Consider the following 24,120-nt stretch of genomic DNA (forward strand, 5'->3'; position numbering starts at 1 on the left):
TTAGTTCATAACATTTGAATGGACCTTTAATTTTCTTTTTTCCTATTGATACATAATATGTCACTTATTACGAATTATGCCTCTCTTAAAGGTTTGCCCCCACTAGATACCGAACTATATGATACTCGGACTTACTAGCCACCTTATAACATCCAAACCCCCCCCCCCTTTTTTTCTAAATAATGTTGGGGACGTGGGTTGAGATGTGTAAACCCCTATCGTAGTCCGTTAGAGACTAATTACAGCTGCCCAGTAGTAGACACGTTATCCCGATGTGGGGAATATATGCCGATACTCTGGGGCCCTTGATACTGCCCAAGTTAACACTTTCTGGGCTTTCTTAGACTCTAGACTTTGCAGAAACCGTTAGGGGCTACTTTGGTAGGCAGCCGATTTATCATCCACTACTTTTACTATCTTTGCCAGGTGGACCGCCTGAGCTGGTGACTAAGTCCAGACGCATGCGCAAGAGTAAACACTATGTTCGCACGCATGCGCCAATACTTGATGGCGTACTGCCGTGAGCGTACTGCCCAATCTTGAGTTTTTGCGCATGCGCGAACAGACTGATACATACATACTCTGTGCGCATGCGCAGTTATCTAATATCCGACATACGCATGTCCACGAGCGGACATTCTGCCTGGCCCGAGGACTGAATTCTGACGCATGCGCGGGTGGAGGCTCTGTACCCATGAAGGGGGAGAAGTTCCCGCGCATGCGCCGGGCAAAGGGACATGCGCACAACACCACCAGCGGTAATTATTGGATGCGGCTGGCGGGCAATTTGAAACCCCACCTTCTACTGGATTAGTAGAGGGTTGGGTATATAAACAAGGCCAAGGGAGGCGTATTATGTACCACTACTTGCCCTTGAGAAAGGCGGTTAGACCGCCGAAACGCGCGTTGGGCATTTTTTGTTCCACATGTTTGGACACACTGACATACTTGTGATGCTGACTGTTTTGACAACCTGAGGGAAAACCTCACAGCCCTAGGTACAGACCAGAGGGACTACTCTGAGTCAGGAGCAGCAATGGTAACTGTACTCTTTGCATAACTCTGTTTAGACTCAGTCCCTTTTCATTACTTTGTTTTCTCTGTATATACTGTTTGACCTTACTTTCCTTTCGATTTACTTCCTTTTGGTGCACCGGTAATACCAGGCATTTTGATATTGGACTAAATTTAAGTACACCTTAGGATTCTCGGAAGCTATTATACAGATTTAACTAGAACACTGCAACTGGGGGAATCCCCCGGCTTTGGTGCTGTTTCCTGGCATATATCAGTGACAGGTAGGCTGAGGTTCCAAGGGAAGCTAGATTAGCAACTATGTATCTTTACAGACTATACTCTGTCTAGAAACTTGATACACTAGTACTTTTTGTGATTGCGGTTGCTACTTGCATTCCAATAGGTACCCAGCCACACTGGTTCGCCAGTTTACATTTACAGTCGCATCGTATCATCTTGTTTTTAACCCTCACAGAGTGGGGTGATCTAATAGGTGGTGTGTTTTTTTGATATTATAGTTTTTTCTCTAAATTGTTCTATTAAAGTTTTTGTTATTTTCTTTGTTCTTACTGCCTTGATACTAAGACTGGGGGTAGCGGTAGTGAGATTAAGGACCCCGTCTTTTCGGGGAACTCTTCTCACTCCCTCCGTTTCGAGTCTAGTAGAGATCTGAACCAAATTGTCCACTTGTTTTGAAGGAAATGTAATTAATAATTCAGACATAATTCTTTGACAAATTCCTACTTTTTTCCCGTCAGCTTGAAAAATATAGGCATCAGAACTACAATTATTTTATTTCGTAGCTGGAAATCTTACAATTCATTTAATTAATTGCAGTAGGATATATATCATTCTATAAAATACACTATTTTGACATTTTGAAGGAACAAACTAAAGAGAGTTTTTGGAAACATAATTTATTTATATTTCCTTTATTCCAGACCGGTAGGAGGAAAAAAAATCTATGTTTGGCCAAGACAGCTGTGCTTGGAACAAGTATAATAAATTTTGTCTCCTTGATCTCACTGGTATTTAAAGGGAAAACCCCTTTCATGCTGAGTACTCAGATTCAGTTAAAGGGCTTAGAGGTTCTGCCTCGCATGCAGTCAGCACTAAAGCAGCATGAAATATAGGATTGCATATGAGAGGTGATTGCCAGTGCTTGAGGTTAATTCCATTTAACCACTGTAGAGACTTAGTATCCCTTGCTTTAAAGAGGCTAAAATTGAAAGACCCATATCTCCCGGTTGGTAGTGTGGTAGGACAAACAAAATCTATAGAATGGTTGAAATGTTCTTCAAAGGTTAAAGATCTCCTTTGAGCTTTTTCAAATAACATTTAAAAAAAGTAATTTTTTTATGTTTGCATCTGTCAAGTCTCACTGTGGTATAGTTAGAAACTAACAGACATAAATATATAAAAACAAATAATTGAAGTTGTGATCACACATCTGAGATGCAATAATTACTAAACAATTACCGTCAAATACGCACTGTCTAATACTGTATATTCACTGAACAAAATTATAAATGCAACACTTTTGTTTTTGACCCCATATTTCATGAGCTGAACCGAAAGATCTAAGACTTTTTCTATGTACACAAAAGGCCTATTTCTCTCAAATATTGTTCACAAATCTGTCTAAATCTGTGTTAGTGAGCACCTCTCCTTTGCCGAGATAATCCATCCACCTCACAGGTATGGCATATCAAGATGCTGATTAGACAGCATGATTATTGCAAAGGTGTGCCTTAGGCTGGCCACATAAAAGGCCACTCTAAAATGTGCAGCACAATGCCACAGATGTTGCAAGTTTTGAGGGAGCTAGCAATTGGCATGCTGACTGCAGGAATGTCAACCAGAGCTGTTGCCCGTGAATTGAATGTTCATTTCTCTACCATAAGCTATCTCCAAAGATGTTTCAGAGAATTTGGCAGTACATACAACCGGCCTTACAACCGCAGACCACTTGTCACCACACCAGCCCAGGACTTCCACATCCAACATCTTCACCTTCAAGATCGTCTGAGACCAGCCACCCAGACAGTTGCTGCAACAATCAGTTTGCAAAACCAAAGAATTTCTGCACAAAAGTCAGAAACTGTCTCAGGGAAGCTCATCTGCATGCTCATCATCCTCATCAGGGTCTCAACCTGACTGCAGTTTGTCGTTGTAACCGACTCGAGGGGGCAAATGCTCACATTCGATGGCGTCTGGCACTTTGGAGAGGTGTTTTCTTCACGGATGAATCCCAGTTTTCACTGTACCGAGCAGATGGCAGACAGCATGTATGGCATCGAGTGGGTGAGTGGTTTACTAATGTCAAAGCTGTGGATCCAGTGTCCCATGGTGGAGGTGGGGTTATGGTTTGGGCAGGCGTATGTTATGGACAATGAACACAGGTGCATTTTATTGATGGCATTTTGAATGCACAGAGATGTGGTGACAAGATATTGAGGCCCATTGTTGTGCCATTCATCCACGACCATCACCTCATGTTGCAGCATGATAATGCATGGCCCTATGTTGCAAGGATCTGTACACCAAATTACTGGAAGCTGAAACCATCCCAGTTCTTGCATGGCCAGCATACTCAGTGGACATTTCACCAATTGAGCATGTTTGGGATGCTCTGGATCGGCGTATACAACAGCGTGTTCCAGGTCCTGCCAATATCCAGCAACTTCACACAGCCATTGAAGAGGAGTGGACCAGCATTCCACAGGCCACAATCATCAACCTGATCAACTCTATGCGAAGGAGATGTGTTGCACTGCGTGAGGCAAATGGTGGTCACACCAGATACTGATGACCCTCCCCCCCCAAAAATCCCCCAATACAGTCAAACTGCACATTTTAGAGTGGCCTTTTATTGTGGCCAGCCTAAGGCACACCTTTGCAATAATCATGCTGTCTAATCAGCATCTTGAAATGCCACACCTGTGAGGTGGATGGATTATCTTGGCAAAGGAGAAGTGCTCACTAACACAGATTTAGACAGATTTGTGAACAATATTTGAGAGAAATAGGCTTTTTGTGTACAAGAAAAAGTCTTAGATCTTTGAGTTCAGCTCATGAAAAATGGGGTCAAAAACAAAAGTGTTGCATTTATAATTGTAGTATACCATGAAATATATTAATTCAATGAAGATAGATAGATAACATTAATAGTTTTGTAACTCTGGCATGAAAATATTTAGATATTCTAAGTGCACACATTGTTGTCAGATTTGGCAAGTTGGCATGTATGATGTTAATGTTTTTGTCTTCTTTATATGTTGAATAGATATCTTGGCACATGGGCAGTCTAAGTGGGATTTATGGCAGCGCCAATTCCCAGTGACCATGGTGCCTCATCGATTGGAGAAAGCATGAGAATGAGCTGTGACCAAGAGGAGGCCACAGGACGGCACTTCAATGAAAGGTGAGAAAGAGGAATGTTAATGTATAAATTGTCTTGTGTTTAGATGGCTAGATATGTTAGCACTCATGGAAAATGATTTTGCTCCGGCTAATACTGAGTTTGATTTGTCGCATATTTTAATTACTAATATAAGCCAGAACTCACTTGTGGCTTGATGTAATTTGATCTTATTATGTGCACATACCATCTACACAACCTATTCTACCTACAGAGAGTGCTGAACCACAGGCAGTGAATGTATGTATGGATAATGGCTCTACAAATCACTGCATGTAGTCCAGCTCCCTAAATTGTGAACTGGGCTAGGGGTAAGTCACTAGCAGACAGTGTGGCTGCTATCAGTTCACTGGTAAGTTTCATTTATCAAACAGTAGAACTGTTCTTGGGCAATACTTGTCCTATAAACCCCTGCTGGACTGAGGCCTATGGGATTAAAATAGATCCCATAGGTACTAGTGAGATGGTCCGATTAGCGCATCTATCCTGGGTGAAGATGCCAGCCTTACTAACCACTACATCTACATGATCTTTGATGGTGAAGTTTTTTTTTTTTATTAAGTTTTGTTTCTTGGTCTATGTAATGCATTAAAAAAATGGTGTAATTTTAGTTCCAAGTAGTTGAATAGGAGATCATTTCCAAGGTTTTTCACTCAGCTTTTTTGGTATGCTTATTTGTATGTGTTTTCCAACAGCTGATCATCCCCAACCCCTGACCCCCCTCTGATAGTTGGCTTCTGAGATTTATGGAGCAGATATTTCATTTGATCTGTTTCTATGATGTAACGAAGGACAATGAGGACCTTTCCTTTAACCCCTTAAGGACACACGACATGTGTGACATGTCATGATTCCCTTTTATTCCAGAAGTTTGGTCCTTAAGGGGTTAAGGAGCACAGATCTCATTTTTAGTATTTTTTTATATTCTCTCAAGCTCTCTGCCTGTAGTAAAAAATACTTTGCTAGAATGCAATGTCCCTGTTTATAACATTAACATAATGAAAAAAGAATGGGATCAGGCATTTGTTCTTCTGAGGAGAAAGCTCTGCTGCCCCCCACCCCAAAATTGCAGAAAGGACCTATGGCATCTTACTGAAAACCAGCTTGCCATCTAAATGATCTAAGTGATTATTGCATGGTGTGATTGATGCGTTGAATTACATTGCTCTAATGTTCTGTTTTCTCTACAGTAAGGGGTTGAGGGGAACCCTTATAGTGTTTGCAGCCGGTTCCTTGGCTCATATAGTTGATTCTCTAGTGCTTATGCTATTAATGCTCTAATGATGCAAATTCTAACCCTAAATCCCAATCACTCTCTATAAAACTCTTGATGTCTAACCCAACAACCTCTAATAGATAACCATAACCTTTGATCACGAGTCTTAAAACCATTAATCCCAAACTCTTAACTTCTAAATGCTAATGCTAAACTGGGTCATCTGGCATCAAAGGTGGCACTGAAATGCCATATTTGGTATTCTCAGGGTGCAGAGAAGAATAAATATTTATTCGGAAATGCACTTTTCCATAACCATGTGACTTGCGTTATATATATATTTATATGAAGATGAAGAAGACGATAACTCTCAACAAAAAACCTTTAGGAAAATTCTACTTTTTTTTTTTTTTTACAGTGTAGTGGTTTGCTTGGCCCATCAGTTTAAAATGTTTAAATTCAGTACAGTTTGCAATAAACTACTGCTCAGAGCATTGTTTCTTTTTGCTTTTAAAAAATAAATAAATTAGAACACGTTAGACTTCAGAGGAAATATATGTGGAAAGCTGCAGCAGGCAAAAGCATGTTACTAAAAGCAGCCTGTGAAAGGTTTATTCAAAAGCACTAACAATTGTACTTTTATTTAATCGAGTTAGGCTTTAAACCCAACCAGCTTCCAGAGAGCGAGTACATTTTTATCTGAAAATAAATGACCACGCATTGTTACTGGGTAGCTCTTCTTTTCATACGTAAAACATATTTTGGAGTTTTACGCTCTGCCAGTGATTTATTTTCAGGGGCGTGTAGATTTAGCCGCTCAGCAGATGCTCTGGGTATTAAGTTTGGAACCAGAATCCTTCGGCAGATTGAGCTGCCCAGGAATGTATTGAGTGAATCCAGTAGACACATGCTTTGTTTGACAGCTCTGCGCATCCCGCATCCTGCTGCCAATTGTCTCCTAAACAAAAGCTAAACTTGTTTTCACTTGGTAGCTATGCAGTGCTGTGAATCAGCTGTGTGACCGTTTTCCATGTCAACAGCTGTGAGACGCTCAATGAAAAATGGAATTGGCTTGCATGACTTCTCTGGAAGACAAGGCGTTAATATTAAATACAATACAAGGGGAATCAGAGAACATCCATACAATGCATGCTTTAAATTATTTGAAAACGGCACAAAACACCTATGTCAAATAATAATCTAGTCACTCTACAGAGTAAAATCATACTTAGCCCTATATTATGGGAGTTTTATGTAAGAACTGATAGTGTTTGGTACACTATCAGTCATGAATGGGTGAAGGATTGGAGCAATACTGAGGTCCCAAGATGAATAGGCTACATGGTGTATGCAGGAGTTGGCTGATTAGCTTGGCAAAATGACATACACAGAGGGTGTTTCACTAGGATAGTTCTGACAAACAAAGGTTACAATGAGTATTGTATTGACCATGTGACGTTATTGTCCCTTAATCATTAAAAAATAGATTTAAACAGGCTCAGGTCAGTATTTCGCCTAGTGATTGTTGGTTTTACGGTAAAAAGTGAATATCTTGGTATTTTTATGAGTTGCAATTATAACTATGTATTTATGCGTTTTTACATTTTAAAAATTGTTTTTAATTAAATTATGTTAATGAGCTAAACTAACTTGAATTTGTAAGCCGGAGCATGCTTTTGACAATTCTAAGACAATTCATTGCATAACATGTGACATAATGTATTCTGGCAAGGTAAGTGATGGAGAACATAGCATGTGGGCTTACTTGGATACCCATGGTTTACTATTCTTAAAATAAATATAATTCCAAGAAATGGTAAACTCATTATGGACTCTGGAAAACATGCAAACTTGGCAGCACTCCTTATTACTAGATGGAGCTTAGACACTAAACATTTTCATTTGTATAGTGTGAAAGATTTACTATGGTTTATATGAATAAAGGCCTTAACTATTGTTAATCGAATGTGTGCATACAGGGAGTATAGGTCCTCAATGTGGTACTCAACATATAGTCAACATATGGCATTATTTTTATTCAACTTTAACTAAAAAAAAATACACCGACAGAGTAACATCTTAGCCAAGGCCTAGATATCTATATTTTGAATATATCCAATAAAGAATCATGCCAGGCACCATACTCACTATTGCCAACTGTAATGGCTCTGGTGCCAGAATTGCCCTGCTAAAGTAGCCAAACCATTTGTGAATGCTGAAACTCTCCGCCAATGAGTTGATTCTATATTGCAGGGCTTCCAACTCTACAGTAGGCAGTAACATGAGCCCAGTGGACTCCATATAACTAATCAAATGGTTTTACTACTTATCCTTGGAGAATGCCAGGGCATCATTGGCACCATATCAACTACAGCAGGCTGTAGCGATTATTGTGCTTGGAATGTTCCCTAAAGAGAGAAATGATTCATTGGTGAAAGATCAATAGGTGAAAGATTAGTATTTTACCTGGTTTTTGAAAGGATAATACACTGACCAACAGAAATTTTCTTTTTTCGCTTTTATTAAAAAAATGTTTTGCTGCCAAATTTGTTAACAATTAGGAGAAAAATTGCATTGTCTCTTGTTCCCTTAAGTGATTATGTCATTATTCTTAAAAAAAAAAAAGGACGTGTCTTGTTTCAATGCTTGCTAATGTCATCGAACCATTGTCTCTCTTCACTGTTATATCATAAAAGCATGTCCTTGTTGTGTTATCCATATACCTCCATAAAAAAGAAAAAAAATATTAAAGTAGGAGAAAATACTGAATTGATTCTGCTGGGAAGGGTATATAATTGAAAGCAGCTCACATTTGCTATAAGCCCCAGATTATATTCACAGCAATTAACAGGACACAGAATAAAAAGCTTCCACATCATATCATGTTTAGGAATTAACATTTCTGTTTGGCCTGCCACTAAAGGTTCTGAACTACTTTGGAACCTGTTCCCTTCATGTTCTCAAGCAATTCAATGCTATTTTACAGCTTGTTTTCCAATTTATCCATACTATGATTTTTCTCCGGTCATATGCTGCAGAGGGATTGTTACAGTATAGAAGCCTGACGGTTTTTTTTCAGAATTTTGCCTCCCGAGCCTAACTGAATTTGCAGACACCATGTGCTTGACATGCACTACCCTGTATGGAAATTCATTCAAATCTATTCATTTATTCATAGCTTTTTAGAAAATAGAAAAACAAAACAAAAGGCTTACCATGCAGAAGAATCATAACCACAGTAATGATGTATGATTCCACAGGCATTGTTGTTTCACATTAAGGAGCTGCTCCAAGAAGAAACCTTGGCTTATTTTTGTTTTAGGAAGGTAACCTGCAAGTGTTTGCCTATACAATCTATGTATAGATTTTTATGCTTCAAAGTGGTGGAGCGTGTTTTGCCAGCACCATGGCAAGGAAAGTATTGTGCCCTCTAACCTGTGGATTATAAGCACTCGCCAAGTCCCTTAACGGGCGCCAAGAAAGCCTCGCTCCTTCTTACCTACCCGCCATGAGATAGATTTTAAAAAGTATGCAATGCATCTATCAGTTTACAAACACCACGGAGACAAGGCAAGTAGGGAGGGAGGAGTGAGGCTTTCTAGGCGCCAATTACTAGATTACTGTACTATATAATTTAATAAACATTTACATAATTCCTTTTAAAAGCGCCATTTTCCTTTGAATATACCGGCGCTATTAAAAGGCATTATGTAATTCAACGATAAAGAGTACATGAGGACCGTATGGCTGCAATTACCAAGAAAAATACTGTAAAATGTTACGTTTATTTGACCTGTCATGTTGAAAAACTGTAGAATTTTCGAATATTGGAAGATTTTCTGTGTGAGAGGGAGGGCATACTATTTTTAATGTATATTTACTACTTTCATTTTTGTTTTCTTTTGAAATTTTGCATCCCGAAGAATTTGCCCCTATAGCAACCGCCCCTGTAGCCCTCACCATGCTACACCATTGATCCTTCATATATGTCAGAACCATTGATCATAATACACAAACATTCATTTATCTAGACAAGCTAAATAATTTAGCTGCAACTGTCATTTAAACATACAATCATTATGTAATATTGATATGACCATCTTACAAGGCCTCTCTCCTTACAAGTTTGCCTTCTGGTTTAAGTTTACACGTGCACACATTAAATGCCTGTGTCTTGTGCATCTCTGAATTAAACATGTAAAAGAATTTTAATATTTGTGCGTTTATTAAAGATTCACATTTTTTGTGCATATACTTTGGTATGCATCTGGTTATATATTGCATTCTATTTTTTTTTCTCCAGAGAGGGAGCTGGTATACTCCTGATTGCACCCTAATATATTTTTTAGTTACATGTTTTCCATTTTAATGTAATGATCTGGTTGTCTGAGTGTTCCAACCCACTAACATACATTTACAAACACCATCATTTTTTAAAATAGCCCTTTTGATTGTAGCTTCTGTATGTTGACCTGCTAAGAGACAGCTACTGAAGAAAAACTCCCTAATGAAAAAGTTAAACTAATTCTCTGTAAACCATCATGCCTTCCCTAGTTGGTCATTAGTTTGTTTTTGTTTTTGTATACGAGTTAAAAAAAATGCATTTTTGAAAATCAGTGTTGGGCAAGGTATACATTTATAATGTATGCTCTTCACATTGGAAAATAGATGGGAGCTCTATCCCTGAGCACACAATCTTCAAAAAGGCTAAGCTGCCTCTACCATGGATTATTCCTTAAATCTTTGTTTAAGCAGCTTCAAAAATCAATAAAATGTGTAAACATTATCATACAATGCATAAAGCACAGCAGATTAAAGAAACTGACTTTTTTTTTTTTTTACTTTTAATTAAAAATTCCCCTTCATTTTCTAGAGGTCATAACATTATTTAGATGTTTTCATTAATTTATTTGTTAGATTTACCATAAGTGTTTGTAGTTGTAATATAAATAGGCAATTACAGTACACAAAATGTATTTTTATTTTTACAGCTATCACAGATTCAAAAAGTAACAGATTAAATCAAATGATATGTGTAATTTTAGGAAAGACCAGTAATAGCTGTATTTTATATATTTGATCTATGTGGATAGTCTTGTGAGATTATAGAGGAGGAACACTATGTAAATAACGGCTTAGGATAAACTCTAAATCACCATTAAATCTATGACAAAAATACATATATACACTTATGCAAATGTTGTCTTAATATTTGTTGTGTTTTGGATATAAGCAAGTCCAGGATGGAGTCAAAGCACTCAATGCTAGATGATAATCAGTACATAAAAATAAATATTTTTGTTTAATAATCAATCAATCAATCGATTGATTAAATATGTCTAATATGTGACCATCAAAGTAAAATTCAAACTTGTTTTCCTTTTATGATAGTCAATTAAGCAATGGTGGGTTTCCAGAAAATTGGTCCCGCATCTGGCTACTAGTGCAACGCTAAAACAATAGATGCAGAGTCATTTTAACAAAAAGATAGTAAGCATTCAGCTGGAGTTTATTATAGTTTATTTTAGCCACTGTTTGACACGTTCATTTTCACAGCTGTAATACCCAAACTCAACATTCTCAGTTTGTGAGCAGATATTGGGCCTTGGCAAGCGATCTGTGGAATCTGTCAGTCCGCAGGGGCTAGCAGTATAGTGCAGACCTTGAGAGAAGAGGTCCTGATCTTGGCTCCTCTCCCTAGCAGCTGCACCGTACTGATTAAAGAATGATTAATGTACTGAAACATTGAGGGGCTAGGGTATGAGACTGTCCCTTCCATCCAACCCCTCACAGCACAGAGGAAATTAAGCCTATCTATGCACAGAGCAGCCTCCACTCTATGTATTTAATCTCCCCTCTCTATCTGTTGTTGGCTGATCTTATCTCAAACTCGTCCTGCCTTCTAGTCTGCCTACTCTTTGTCTGCTCTGCCATCTGCCCTGATCTGCTCAACACTATGCCCTGAGGTAGACCTTCAGTTGAGACAGGGTGATGGAAAGTATCCTTTTGGCCACCCTGCTTCTCAGTTGTAGAGGAATATCTCATAGATAGTAGGCAGGCATGAGTGTGTGGTTTATGGACAGTTATTGCATGTGCATATTGAGAGATTCACACTTCAGAGACAAAACCTAGCACACATATCTAAATGGAGACTAGAAAATTTGTTTTGATCAAATGATTTGTTTTTTCTAAATTTCAGCTATGCAAATAATTTGAAGAAAATGATTTGGAAGATAAATTGTCCATATTGTTTGTTTCATGATGCCTCCTTATGGTTCTTCAGAGTCACAGAATTCAGACAATACAACGGTCGCCCCAAATTTGGACGAATTGCAATTAGCTTCAAATCAAATGCACAAGTCTAGCACAGACACCCTTCCTCACACCTTATTTCCTTGCTTTTACAGTCACACATGCATAGTCCTGGACACACATACACCCCGTTCACGTTCCTTCATTTGCGCACAGCTCTGCATTCATACACCATATTAGCACAGCATGTACAACTGCCCTATTAAACACATTGACATGCCATGTTGAAGACAAAACTGAATAAAAAAAAAACTATAATTTACACACTCTCATGCTGGCAAACATGGCTCATAAGTCAGAACTATTCCATTTCGAGAGTATTGCATCGCTTCAATAATCTGTATATTAAATTCTATATTAACATGATAAGGCCTCTTAAAATCTAGAATTTTCCTGGACTACAAACTACTGCCGTCTGAACCTAACCATCTCCCTTTTCCCAAGGCAGTCTTGGCTTGTTTTTTTTCACTTTTTTACATGTTGCAGATATTGCTTCAAAAAATATTTATTTCTGGTGTACTGGCTCGAGGGATATTTCCCATTGTAAACGTGTGTATAAAGATTGCTACTACTAGAACCAATATCATTTATGACATATTCAACATCAGTTATTTTGTTAGTGAAGCCTCTAAACAATAGAATTATTATGAATCCCGTACTTGAGATATTATAACGCCGGCAACATATGTCATTTATTTCTATGCTTCTTTAGAATATATTGTCATGTATTCATTTTGGCGGCTCAGTGTCTGCTTATATTATGAATTCAATTCCTCTTTGTGTTTTAAAAACATACTTTACTGAGGTTTTTTTTTATTTTTTTATTAGCAATATTAGTGGGGATTCTTTGCCTGTGTTAGTATTCTGTATGTGAAATTATGTGTCCTCGAAGCACAGCCTTGGATGTCTTCCAACAACAATAGAGCTGTTGATATATTGCGTATTGTGTTAGTTAAAAGTTTTCCATGCTAATCAAAAGCTACATCTGGGATTCAGAGGATATATAGTTGGAAGATAAATGGAAGATCAAGAATAAATTTGCCATTTAAAGGACGACTTCGGCACCCAAATATATTTCGTACAATGGGAAGGCTATGCTGTTAGATTTCCCTTTACACAACACTTTCAACCCCGTCAACCTTCAGTGTTTCTATTTTTGCTCCAGAAATACTGCTCTATATCATGTCCTCACTTTTTTTGAGTTAACACTCCATGCAACAACAAAACTAAAGTGAATTCGACACAAGTTTTGGTCGCTGCATATTTTTTTCTTCCTCACTTAAATTTATTTTGTTTTTGCTAAAAATAAGAATGCTTTGCTGCTTTCTGCAAGGTCACATCAACGGGCACTGCCCCTCTTTTCCAAAGCAACAACATTGTTAGACGTACTCTGAAAACTAAGCCAATAAGCGATTAGTATAAGTTGAGCTGCTGGTGTGGCACCTCTTGACATCATCATGTGATTATTATATAATCCTTTTTCTTTACATGGCTTTTATATACTATACAGATAATAAGAGGACAGTGATTGGCTTGGTGGGCAAGTCAACTCAGCAGCTCTGCTTGTACTGATGTCTTATTAGCTGAGCTACAGTATTTAACTTCCAATTAGGAAGATGTTTTGCGAAAAGCGAGGGGAGGCTAAGAAGGTAGTCTAAGCGATAAAAAAGTTGCAAAATATTTTCTTTTATAAATTGACCTTGTGTCACGGTAGTTTACCCCAACTCGCAAGATTTAGCCCAACAATTGACAATATAGAGCAGAGATACGTCTTACCGGACCTTAGAATGGCCGGACTCGACGTAGAGGAGAGAAATACAGAGTCAGGAATGATCCGAGGAAAGGGTACAAAGAGACAGTGAAAACAAGAACTAGCCAAGGTCTGGTACACAGTAATCAGTAAGCCGGCAAACAAGACAAAACAGGGATAAAGAGATAAACGGAGTCAAATACAAAGCCAAGGTCAAGTACGAGAAAACACAACTGAACACAACAAGCGCTAAAGGAACTGAAATAGAAACCACGATAGGGCAGGGAGATAAGGGAGAGGTAAGTATAAATACCCTAACAATATACAAATGAAAGTACAGAGTCACAGCGTGTTACCCAAATATATACCAACAACACTCAAAACACCCGTGTGGTAACCTCTCTATCCACACTAAAAATCACAGCAAATCATATACATACAGTGGGTGGAATGTTGTGGTTCAGGATTAGGTACAATGGTATTAAGGTTTTGGGGGCGTGGAGAAGACAGGGGCCAATCAAATTAAACGTTAGGGTATTTATCATATACATACAGTGGGTGGAATGTTGTGGTTCAGGATTAGGTACAATGGTATTAAGGTCGATGAAGTAACTTGATCCAGGAGGGAGAACCTTACCCCTGGTGGTCGGATGGGATGGGATGGGCTGCACTGGAGGCAGCTCCAGCCTCCAGTGCAGCCCATCCCATCCGACCACCAGGGGTAAGGTTCTCCCTCCTGGATCAAGTTACTTCATCGACCTTAATACCATTGTACCTAATCCTGAACCACAACATTCCACCCACTGTATGTATATGATAAATACCCTAACGTTTAATTTGATTGGCCCCTGTCTTCTCCACGCCCCCAAAATGTGAGTGTATGGGGAGTGTGGGACGACAGGGGCCAATGGGAGACCGTTTTAATTTTCAGCTCCCACTTCCCCTTTAAGAGTGTGCCCGAGACGCGCGGCGCGCTCATGGAGCTAGGCGGGACACGTGACCACTTCCCGCGGTCAGTGCCCGCCGTCATTTGAGCCCCGAGCGAGCTGCGCGTGGCGGGAACTGAGGACCTCGGCCGGCCGCCGGATAAGGTAAGTACCGCTACACCTTGTTACACCCCCCTGGCTTTCAAGCAGATGACAGGTCCTGTTACCTCCTAGTTTGATTTTCTCAGTGAAGCTAAAAAAGTTGCAGCAATTGCTCAGAGCACCAGGAAAGACTTCTCATTAAGCTTCATTGGGAGGTCTCTGACTGGACAGCCACAGAAATTCTGGGCGGGATTAGAAGAGGAGGGCTTGCAAAGGCTGCAGACTAGAAAACTACATCTTTTGCAAGCTGTTTTTAGATATACCCTCAATAACAAAATGCATAAAGACATGAACATTTTTATTTGGGCTATATCTACTAAACAGTGATTTTTAAGTGTCCCTTTAAGCAGTGCTATTACAATGTATCTATTACAATGTAAATGAGTATCTCTCATTTTTAGTAAGCTCACTGCAGATTCTGCAACGCTTAGAGTTTTGCAGCAGAAGGTTGTACACAAGTACATTTTTTATTGTTTTATTATGTTTTAAGTTATTATTTTTGAGATTTTGAATGTACCATATAGAATATATAGAATCCTCATTCTATATAAAGTATTATATTAAAACCTGCTGTGTTAAAACCTAGTGTGGCCATGTAAATTTTAAGAAATAGATTGTTGGAATAAATTGGAAAATTACATTCTTTGTCATGTTAAAATGACACCATAATCACCAGAACTACTACAGCTTAATGTAGTTGTTCTGGTAAGCATAGTCAGTCCCTGCAGTCTTTTTGCAGTAAACACTGTATTTTCAGAGAAAATGCGGTATTTACATTACAGCATAGGGACACCTCCACTGGCCACTCCTCAGATGGCTACTAGAGATGCTTCCTGGGGCAGTGCTGCACATTGTACAGCACTGACACTCCGTGTCCCCACCCTCTGCATAGAGTCACTGAACTGTCCTCATAGAGATGCATTAATTCAATGTCTCTCTATGAGGAGATGCTGATTGATTAGGTTGGTATTTGGCTCCGCCACCTGAACCACCTCCTCGGCAAGCTTCCTATAATGCTTTTTCTATAGGAAAGTATTGTGATTGGCTTAGATCATCACTTCGGATGTCAACCAAGAAGGCAGATCAGGGGTAGAACCAGTACGAGCAGACTGGAATAAAGGTAAGATTTGACTATATTTAGGGATGCAAGGGGGGGCCAATATAGTGGTGTGAGTGTTTGTGTTCCTGGCCCTATAATGTTCCATTAACAGTATTTTATGGGGGGAGTTCATAAAACAACTCATATACTAAAGTTGCTTTTTTTGTTACTTTTTAACTATTTATTTTCTAATGGATTTACTGAAGTAATGTCTTTAATCTCTCTTTGGTCACTCAACTGACATATAAACTAGACTTTAGTTAAGTGCCTTGTTCAACAAAATGAAAACTAGACTCTGTTTATAACACAAGTCAAGGCATTTTCGTTCGTACAGGAACAGGGCCAAATTATTGATAACATGTTGATACAAAGTGCAAAGTGCAAAGTCTTTTACTAGCTTATACCATCAACATGTATGTCGCAAAAACAGTAGTTGAAAAATGTTCTGTTACTTTATCTATATTATAGACATCTGTACAAATTACCCATAATGACAAAATATAAAGCATCTGAAAGTGTTGGAGATTAATAATTCTGGATATAATTAATGCTGTATTACAAGCTTGTCTAATAATGTCAGATGATATTGGGGTAAAAGGGGGGGGGTTCAATAATGGGCAGCGATGTCCTAGCTGAACATATCATTATTCTACTTTCCTTTGCTAGTCATGCAGATAAATACACCCTAGAGGGAACAGTCCTATTCCACCCGCCGAGCTGCTGTTGCGACTGCATTAAATTCCAGCCTCATTGGTTCTGAAATGATTCACGTTCCCAGCCTCTACAGCTTGGGTAGGATCAATTCCACAGTGGCCTTTAAAGACAGAAGTAAAGCTATCTTCAGAAGTGATTTATATCAGGCTGGTCAGATAAACCACTAGTAATCTTCAAGGGAAAGGCAGCCAGACATTTATTTCACACACTGCAGGTAGCATTCAACTTGAGCATTTAATATTCTTGTTATTGGCTTGCTTGCTGACTGCCGTGTTATTTGCCCACACAGCCTACGAAAAGGTTAAATATAATTTCCTGACAATATAGTATCATTTTAATTATGGCTCAGCCACTGTGTCTTCTCGGGCAAAAACAAAATACAGCGTTCAGAGTAATTTCAAGTTTAAACAAAATACTCAGGGCTGCAAATATCTACATATGAAAATATTTATGGTTCCTGTAGAGACTCTTTAGTTGGTATATGCTTTATCTCATAGCCAAGTGATTGTCGTTGTCAGCAGGAGTGTTGTAGGATGGGTGGAGGGGGCTTTGAGTATTGTTCTCCATATAGGGAAGAGAGAAATATTAGTTTTTATAATTTTTTTGTTGACCAAATACTTAAGTATCCACTGAAATTATTTTTAAAGGAATTTTCCATTACAATGACAAGAAAAGGAAACTGTGAGCTTCATCTAACATATCGTCTCTCTACCTGCTATCAAGGTTCAGTCCCAGAAAGGTGGGCCAGAGTTTGAGATCCCTGGTCTACAGAATGAACCTCACTCTGTATATGAATGACATGAACAGTAAACATGTGCATTTGTTGTGCTCTTCCTTAAATGAATTGATTTGTATGATGACAATTAGATCAATCTGGCATATGACACTTTTCAATTCAGTATTAAACTGAATGCACATGTGTACTATAAACTAAACAATTAACTAGTGTTTTTCATTTTTCATTATTTCTTGCATACATCCAGATCTGAATAATTAATTTTATATATTAATGACTTTGCTGAATTACAAACTGAATTATCATGCAACATGGTTATGATTTAGACTTACTTTATAACCAGGTTATAGTCCAATGCTCCTTCCTAAATATTGCACCCGATGAGTAACAACCAAGAAGACAAGTATAAGTAAAGAGGGGCAACCTCTACTACCTCTCATTTGGGTGAGGAGTGTTAAGAGTTTATCAGAGGAGCTTTGCAGATAGTCTTGTTCAATTGCTGCGTGTTACTTCTTTTGCAAATATGAAGTGGGAGATGGGTTAATAAATGATATAAGCATGCAGAAAATAAGGACATGTAGTTATCATATTGTCTTCATCTGGGAAGGTAATAGAAAATATCCCTATGCCCATATTTATTTATGGACATGCAGGGAATCAGAACTGTTTGTTAACATTTAAACAACCACTCATAATGTGAGTCAATGAGAAAGGTTATCAAATGAAGTAATTTATGGTTAATAGGGGATGATCATCATTTATTTATTTTTTTGGAAATAAATGATATTGCAATCTAATTTTTCCAATGAAATACAAACAAATCAAATTGATGTATTAAAAGGCCACTCTAGCACCCTGAAGCCCTACAGCTTAGTGAAATTGTTAAAAGGTTAACTTCATGTCCAGTCTGCCTTATTTTGTAAAAGTGCCAATTGAAAAAGAAATTGGCACTAATATAAACTGCCTTGGTAACGCCTCATGGATGTTAATTAGACCGTCAAGAAGGTTTCCTGCCTCACTCACTTTGAAGTTCAAATGAAGAGTGAGTGCTTCTCTTGATGAATTGCACCATTAGTCAAGCAGTGTGCAGTATCTCTTAATGTTTATCTATGAGAAGCATCGGCGTGCATACCAACTGTCCCATTTTTTTGTTGAACAGTACCTTTTTTTAGGGTCCTGTTCCACCATGCCAACTTTGTTTCCTGGTGTCCCACGTGTGTAAAACGAGGGAACTGTGTCCATTAGGTGTGGAGTGAGCAGAACACTGGACTTGCTTGTGCTACTCCCAGAGCATTAGGACCATATATAGAGGACTGAAACAGTGCTCTCACCATGATCTGCCCTTGGTGGACCAGCCTGCTTCATTGGTAGGCAGCTAAGCATGTGATTCGCATCACTGCCAACAACCTTTTACCCAGCCAACTGTCCTCTTGCTTCTAAGGATGCTTTTGCTGGGAGTAATGTGTCTGATTGGGCACAATTCATCAGTAAGGATAACTACACAAAAAACAGATTGGCCAACAGCAAGTAATCTTCCATGGCAGAGGGTTACAGGTAAGAGGCATTGAGTTAAAACCATTTCAATGCTGAAATGAGGGGGCACTAATAAAAACACAAATAGGAAACCATCAATTAAAAAAATATATATATATATTGTGTGATGAAATGTGTCAATCAAAATAGGAAAACAATATGCAAAGAATAGCCTATGCATTTGGAACTGTACATTACAACAGAGTATACCTTACCTGTGTATGGACTAATACAATTCTAACTGTTTAACATGCAAATTAATGGGGGTTTTTTATTACCATAACCATATTTTTTTTGTTTGTTTTGTTTTGCACACATGAATGTAAACTACCTACCAATCTCAGCACCCATTGCCAGAACTATTACCCAGAGTGACTATAGGCAGCCGGCAATGTCTGGCCAGGATACATTTGGAGTTCTCATTCTAGTTATCACTGGCAGCATGTAGCTTTTATTCCTTTCAGCACTTGTTACTGTAGGTGTAATAATGGAATGCTATAATAACATGATTGGTATATGCAGAATGTTGGTTTAGTAGTTGGCTCCACAGTACCTTCACTCCTAAAGAACAATGAATGATACTGCAACTATGTATTAAGGCATGATTACACATGAACAAAATTGCATCGTTATAGCTTCTTTCAAATAGATATCTACATTTGTGTTTCCATTTGGCAGCCAGAGAGTCTCAATATTGAGCTTGCTCTATCACAGCGGGTCCTTTCTACCCCATTGCTCGATTCACTTACTTTATACCAGTGTACTGTGACTCATAGGAGTCTCTGCCAGGAATTGCTTTGATTGTCATAAGCCGAGACACCTTGCAGAGAGTCAGGGAATAGAACAGACAGTGGGGATGCGAGATTCCATTTAGACATGAACATCTTCACACTGCTCCAAGTGGAAGGAACAAAAGAACCAATGATAATTGGCAGCTAGTTCAGATTTCAGCGGAAATTAAAAAAAAAATCTTCCAAAGTAATAGACAGACCTTGCATTAAAGAGTGCATTCTGCGACTGCTTGTGATCCTTCTGTGTACTGAATAATCATCTTTCTTGTTTAGCCACAGTAAAATTGTAACATTTCCAGCAAACTACCTTTAGAAATAACAAAATTACAGTATCTTTTTTTTCTTCCCCTTACCATATATATTATTTTTAATAAAAAATTCTGACCTAGGGACAAGATTCATATTTTGTCTTTATGTTTAATAGCATGTCTGCCGCTGCTGTTACTCATTGTTCGATAGTTATCAAATCAAATATGCTGTGAAATATATTACATTTCTGATATTTCCTTTTTGGGTCTGTGCATAGGTGAGCTTGCATATTGTCTCTCTGCTTTGCCCTGTCTGCAAAAGTGATTATTTAGATACTCATGAGATAAACCCCAGATTGTGTCCTTAGGAAGCCCCAAGTCTGGGTCTATGTATTTTGATTATATTACCACATGTAGATATGTAATTTTCATAAACTTCCTACATCGGGGTTTAACAAAAGGCAGATCACCAGCTCTTTCAAAGTAGTTCTAAAACAAATAAAGATCAAACATTAGAACACCAATGGTCTACAAGTTAAAGGAACACTATAGAAATGTGTAGATAGTACAGGCCTAAATACCGCAGTTTAGGTCCCTCCCCCATCTCTTGTTAAAAAGGCGATTTACTCACCATTTTCCAGCACCGCGTAGGCCCCCTTGACTGAGATGATCAAACTTGATGATGTCAACCAACCCAATGCTTTCCCATAGGAAAGAATCTGGAGTCTATTGCACATGCACGGCAAAATGCAGCGCAGGGCCAATCAACATCTCCTCATAGAGATGCATTGAATCCATGCATCTCTATGAGGAACATTCAGCACTTTACAAAAAGTGGAGATTACAATAGAAATTGGCAGGTTTATAAATGTATAAATGGTTACACGCCCTTCTCTTTCAAGCAGACAACTGGCCCTGTTAAATCCTAGTTTGGTTAGCTCAGTGGAGCTAAACTCAAGAGGCAGCAATTGCCCAGAGAACCTGCCTTGCAAAGACTTCCCATTGAGCTGCATTGGAATGTTTATGATTGGACAGTCACAGAAATTCTGGAAGGGGTTAGCAGGGAAGGGCTTGCAAAGGCTGCAGACAAGAGCTGTTTTCAGATATACCTCCAATGAAAAAGTTCTTAATTAAAGTGCAAGCATGTTTTCATTTGCAGTTATATCTACTAAACAGTGATATATATATATATTTTATTATGGCAGTGGAGTCTCCCTTTAACTCTCCATTATCTAATCCTTTTAATCTAATTTGTAAATCACATGATTAATCTGTCTTTAAATGATCCTAGGATGTTAATTTCATCAGAATTTTCATCATAAATATAGGTTATCTCAAGTCCCTCAGTTAAAGGACCTCTCGTGCGCTTCATTGTCGTTTTTTAGATATCCATAGTTAATGATCACTGAGAAATAAGGTCAGTTTTTAGATAAACAGTATAGTTGTGTGCAACAAAATCACACATTTTGTGATCATTATAGCTGAAATAGCGACAATGGCTTTTTGTTGAGGTTGTGCAGGGTTCAGAAGCTTATAGTCTAGAACTCACTGAAATAATGACCCATATTGTTTAATTTAGGCTGTAAATATGATAATTTGATTTCTTCCGTTATAGAGCATATAAACTGGCCATCAAAGTATTTAGAAGTGCAAATGTTCATATTTTTTCTAAATTCTGACTCAAAAATACTCCTTGTTATTGATTTAAAAGCCTGTATTAAGACATTGGGCTAAGTGTTCATTCGAAATACAAAAATAAAAAAATGTTTAGTGCTTTACATTTGATTTGTAAATCTATATGTTCATGTAAAAAATGTAAGATGTTTTAGAAATATTTTTGTTAGCTGTGAAATTCAAATATTCAAATATTGAAATTGACAAAAGTAAAAAATGAATATCAGCTTCAATTGCCTTCTTAATCCTTACAACTCTTAAACCTCTGTGGACAAAATGTTGCGTTACTGGCTAACTTTAAATTAACCATTTGTGTACCACAATGCCTGAAGCCATGCCAAGCCGACTTTACTTGCATGCCTTGCAGTATCACGAACTACTTAGAAACAATTTTTAACAGCTTCTGGGCTGCATTGGAGGACAGGATGAGGCTGACAGAGTCTGTTTCTGTGCCCTTGGTGGTAAATCAGTGGCAACGCGAGGTGAGACTGGAGGGGCCCTTCAAAGGCAACTTGATTTTAGTGATGTCCCAGACGGTTCGCCGGCGAATAGTTCCTGGCGAACATAGCGTGTTCGCGTTCGCGGCGGCGGGCGAACATATGCAATGTTCGGTCCGCCCCCTATTCGTCATCAGTGAATAAAATTGGACCCTATACCTCTCATTCAGCAGACACATTCCAGCCAATCAGCAGCAGACCCTCCCTTCCAGACCCTCCCACCTCCTGGACAGCATCCATTTAAGATTCATTCGGAAGCTGCATTCTTTTTTTTTTTTCAATGTATTATTATTATTTTTTTTTTTTTTCAGTGCATATAAATGTTACAAGCAGATACTCCCCCAGACACTCTGTATTGCTGCAGATACTCCCCCCAGACAATCTGTGATTGGTGGGCTTGGAATCTAACCAATCAGAGTGCTCTGTGTCATTTTACACAGCGTGGGAAAGTTCTTTAGAATTGTCCCACGCTGTGTAAAATGACAAAGAGCACTCTGATTGGCTTAAACCAGCCAATCAGAGCATTCTTAGCCTAATTGCAGGGCATGGCAAGGCTTTATAAGCCTTCTCCCGCCCTGCAGAGCTCAGTCTGCGCGGATCCCTCCATGGGTAAAGATGGATTTTTTTTTTGCGCTCGTTTTTTTATTTTTATTTTTTTTAATTGCGTTGGTTCTTATGGCTTTTTATTTGGCCTTTTTTGGGGCTGAAAAAATAAGATTTTAGAAAAAAGAAGATGTCAAATGGTAAGTTGAATATTTCTTTACAGGTTAGTTATTTTATTCCCCCCTCACTATTTTTTAGGATGAGGGGAGTAGGGGGTAACTTCTTTTGGGGTGGGGGGTGGGTGACTAGGGGCTTGGGGACACCTAGTCACCTTTGATGGGGGGGATTTTTATTTAGGGCCCACACCCACCACTCAGGGGTGGGAGCTGGGGGGGACAGTAGGTCCCCCCTTATTGTTTTTTTTAGAGCCCCCACCCACCGCTCAGGGGTGGGGGCCAGGGGGTGAGGACAGTAGGTCCCCCCTCATTATTTTATGGCCCCCACCCACCGCACAGGGCTGGGGGCCAGGGAGAGGACAGTAGGTCCTCCTCCCATTGTGATTTATGGCCCCCACCCACCGCGCAGGGGTGGGGGCTGGGGGGGAGGACAGTAGGTCCCCCCTCATTATTTTTATGGCCCCCACCCAATGCTCATGGGTGGGGGCGAGGGGGAGGACAGTAGGTCCCCCCAACCCATTGTGATTTATGGCCCCCACCCACCGCGCAGGGGTGGGGGCCGGGGGGAGGACAGTAGGTCCCCCCCTCATTATTTTTATGGCCCCCCTACACCACGCAAGGGTGAGGGTGGGGGGAGGACAGTAGGTCCCTCCCCCAGTGTGTATCAGGGTCCCTGAGGACAGGTGTCAATCCATATCTGCCAAGTGACCCTAAGTAGGGGGAACAGGCCCTATTCTGCTCTGTGTCAGTGTGTATCAGGGATCCTTAGGATAGGTGTCAATCCATATCTGCCAAGTGACCCTATGTAGGGGGAACAGTCACTATTCTGCTCTGTGTCAGTGTGTATCAGGGTCTCTGAGGACATGTGTCAATCCATATCTGCCAAGTGACCCTATGTAGGGGGAACAGTCCCTATTCTGCTCTGTGTCAGTGTGTATCAGGGTATCTGAGGACAGGTGTCAATCCAAATCTGCCAAGTGACCCTAAGTAGGGGGAACAGTCCCTATTCTGCTCTGTGTCAGAGTGTATCAGGGATCCTTAGGATATGTGTCAATCCATTTCTGCCAAGTGACCCTATGTAGGGGGAACAGTCCCTATTCTGCTCTGTGTCAGTGTGTATCAGGGTCCCTGAGGACAGGTGTCAATTCATATCTGCCAAGTGACCCTATGTAGGTGGAACAGCCCCTATTCTGCTCTGTGTCAGTGTGTATCAGGGTCTCTGAGGACAGGTGTCAATACATATCTGCCAAGTGACCCTATGTAGGGGGAACAGTCCCTATTCTGCTCTGTGTCAGTGTGTATCGG

At 39.3% G+C, this 24,120-nt stretch overlaps 1 protein-coding gene across 1 annotated transcript in view; it reads left to right on the forward strand.

Annotated features, from left to right (window-relative positions):
* Positions 1–24,120, forward strand: part of LRRC4C (leucine rich repeat containing 4C) — a 708,394-nt gene that overhangs the window by 452,626 nt on the left and 231,648 nt on the right. Inside the window, exon 3 of the mRNA XM_063437635.1 lies at positions 4,304–4,441. The gene's annotated coding sequence lies outside the window, so the exon portion shown is untranslated. The remainder of the gene's footprint in view (positions 1–4,303; positions 4,442–24,120) is intronic.

This window comes from Pelobates fuscus, chromosome 12 (assembly GCF_036172605.1).
Source record: "Pelobates fuscus isolate aPelFus1 chromosome 12, aPelFus1.pri, whole genome shotgun sequence".
NCBI lineage: Eukaryota > Metazoa > Chordata > Amphibia > Anura > Pelobatidae > Pelobates > Pelobates fuscus.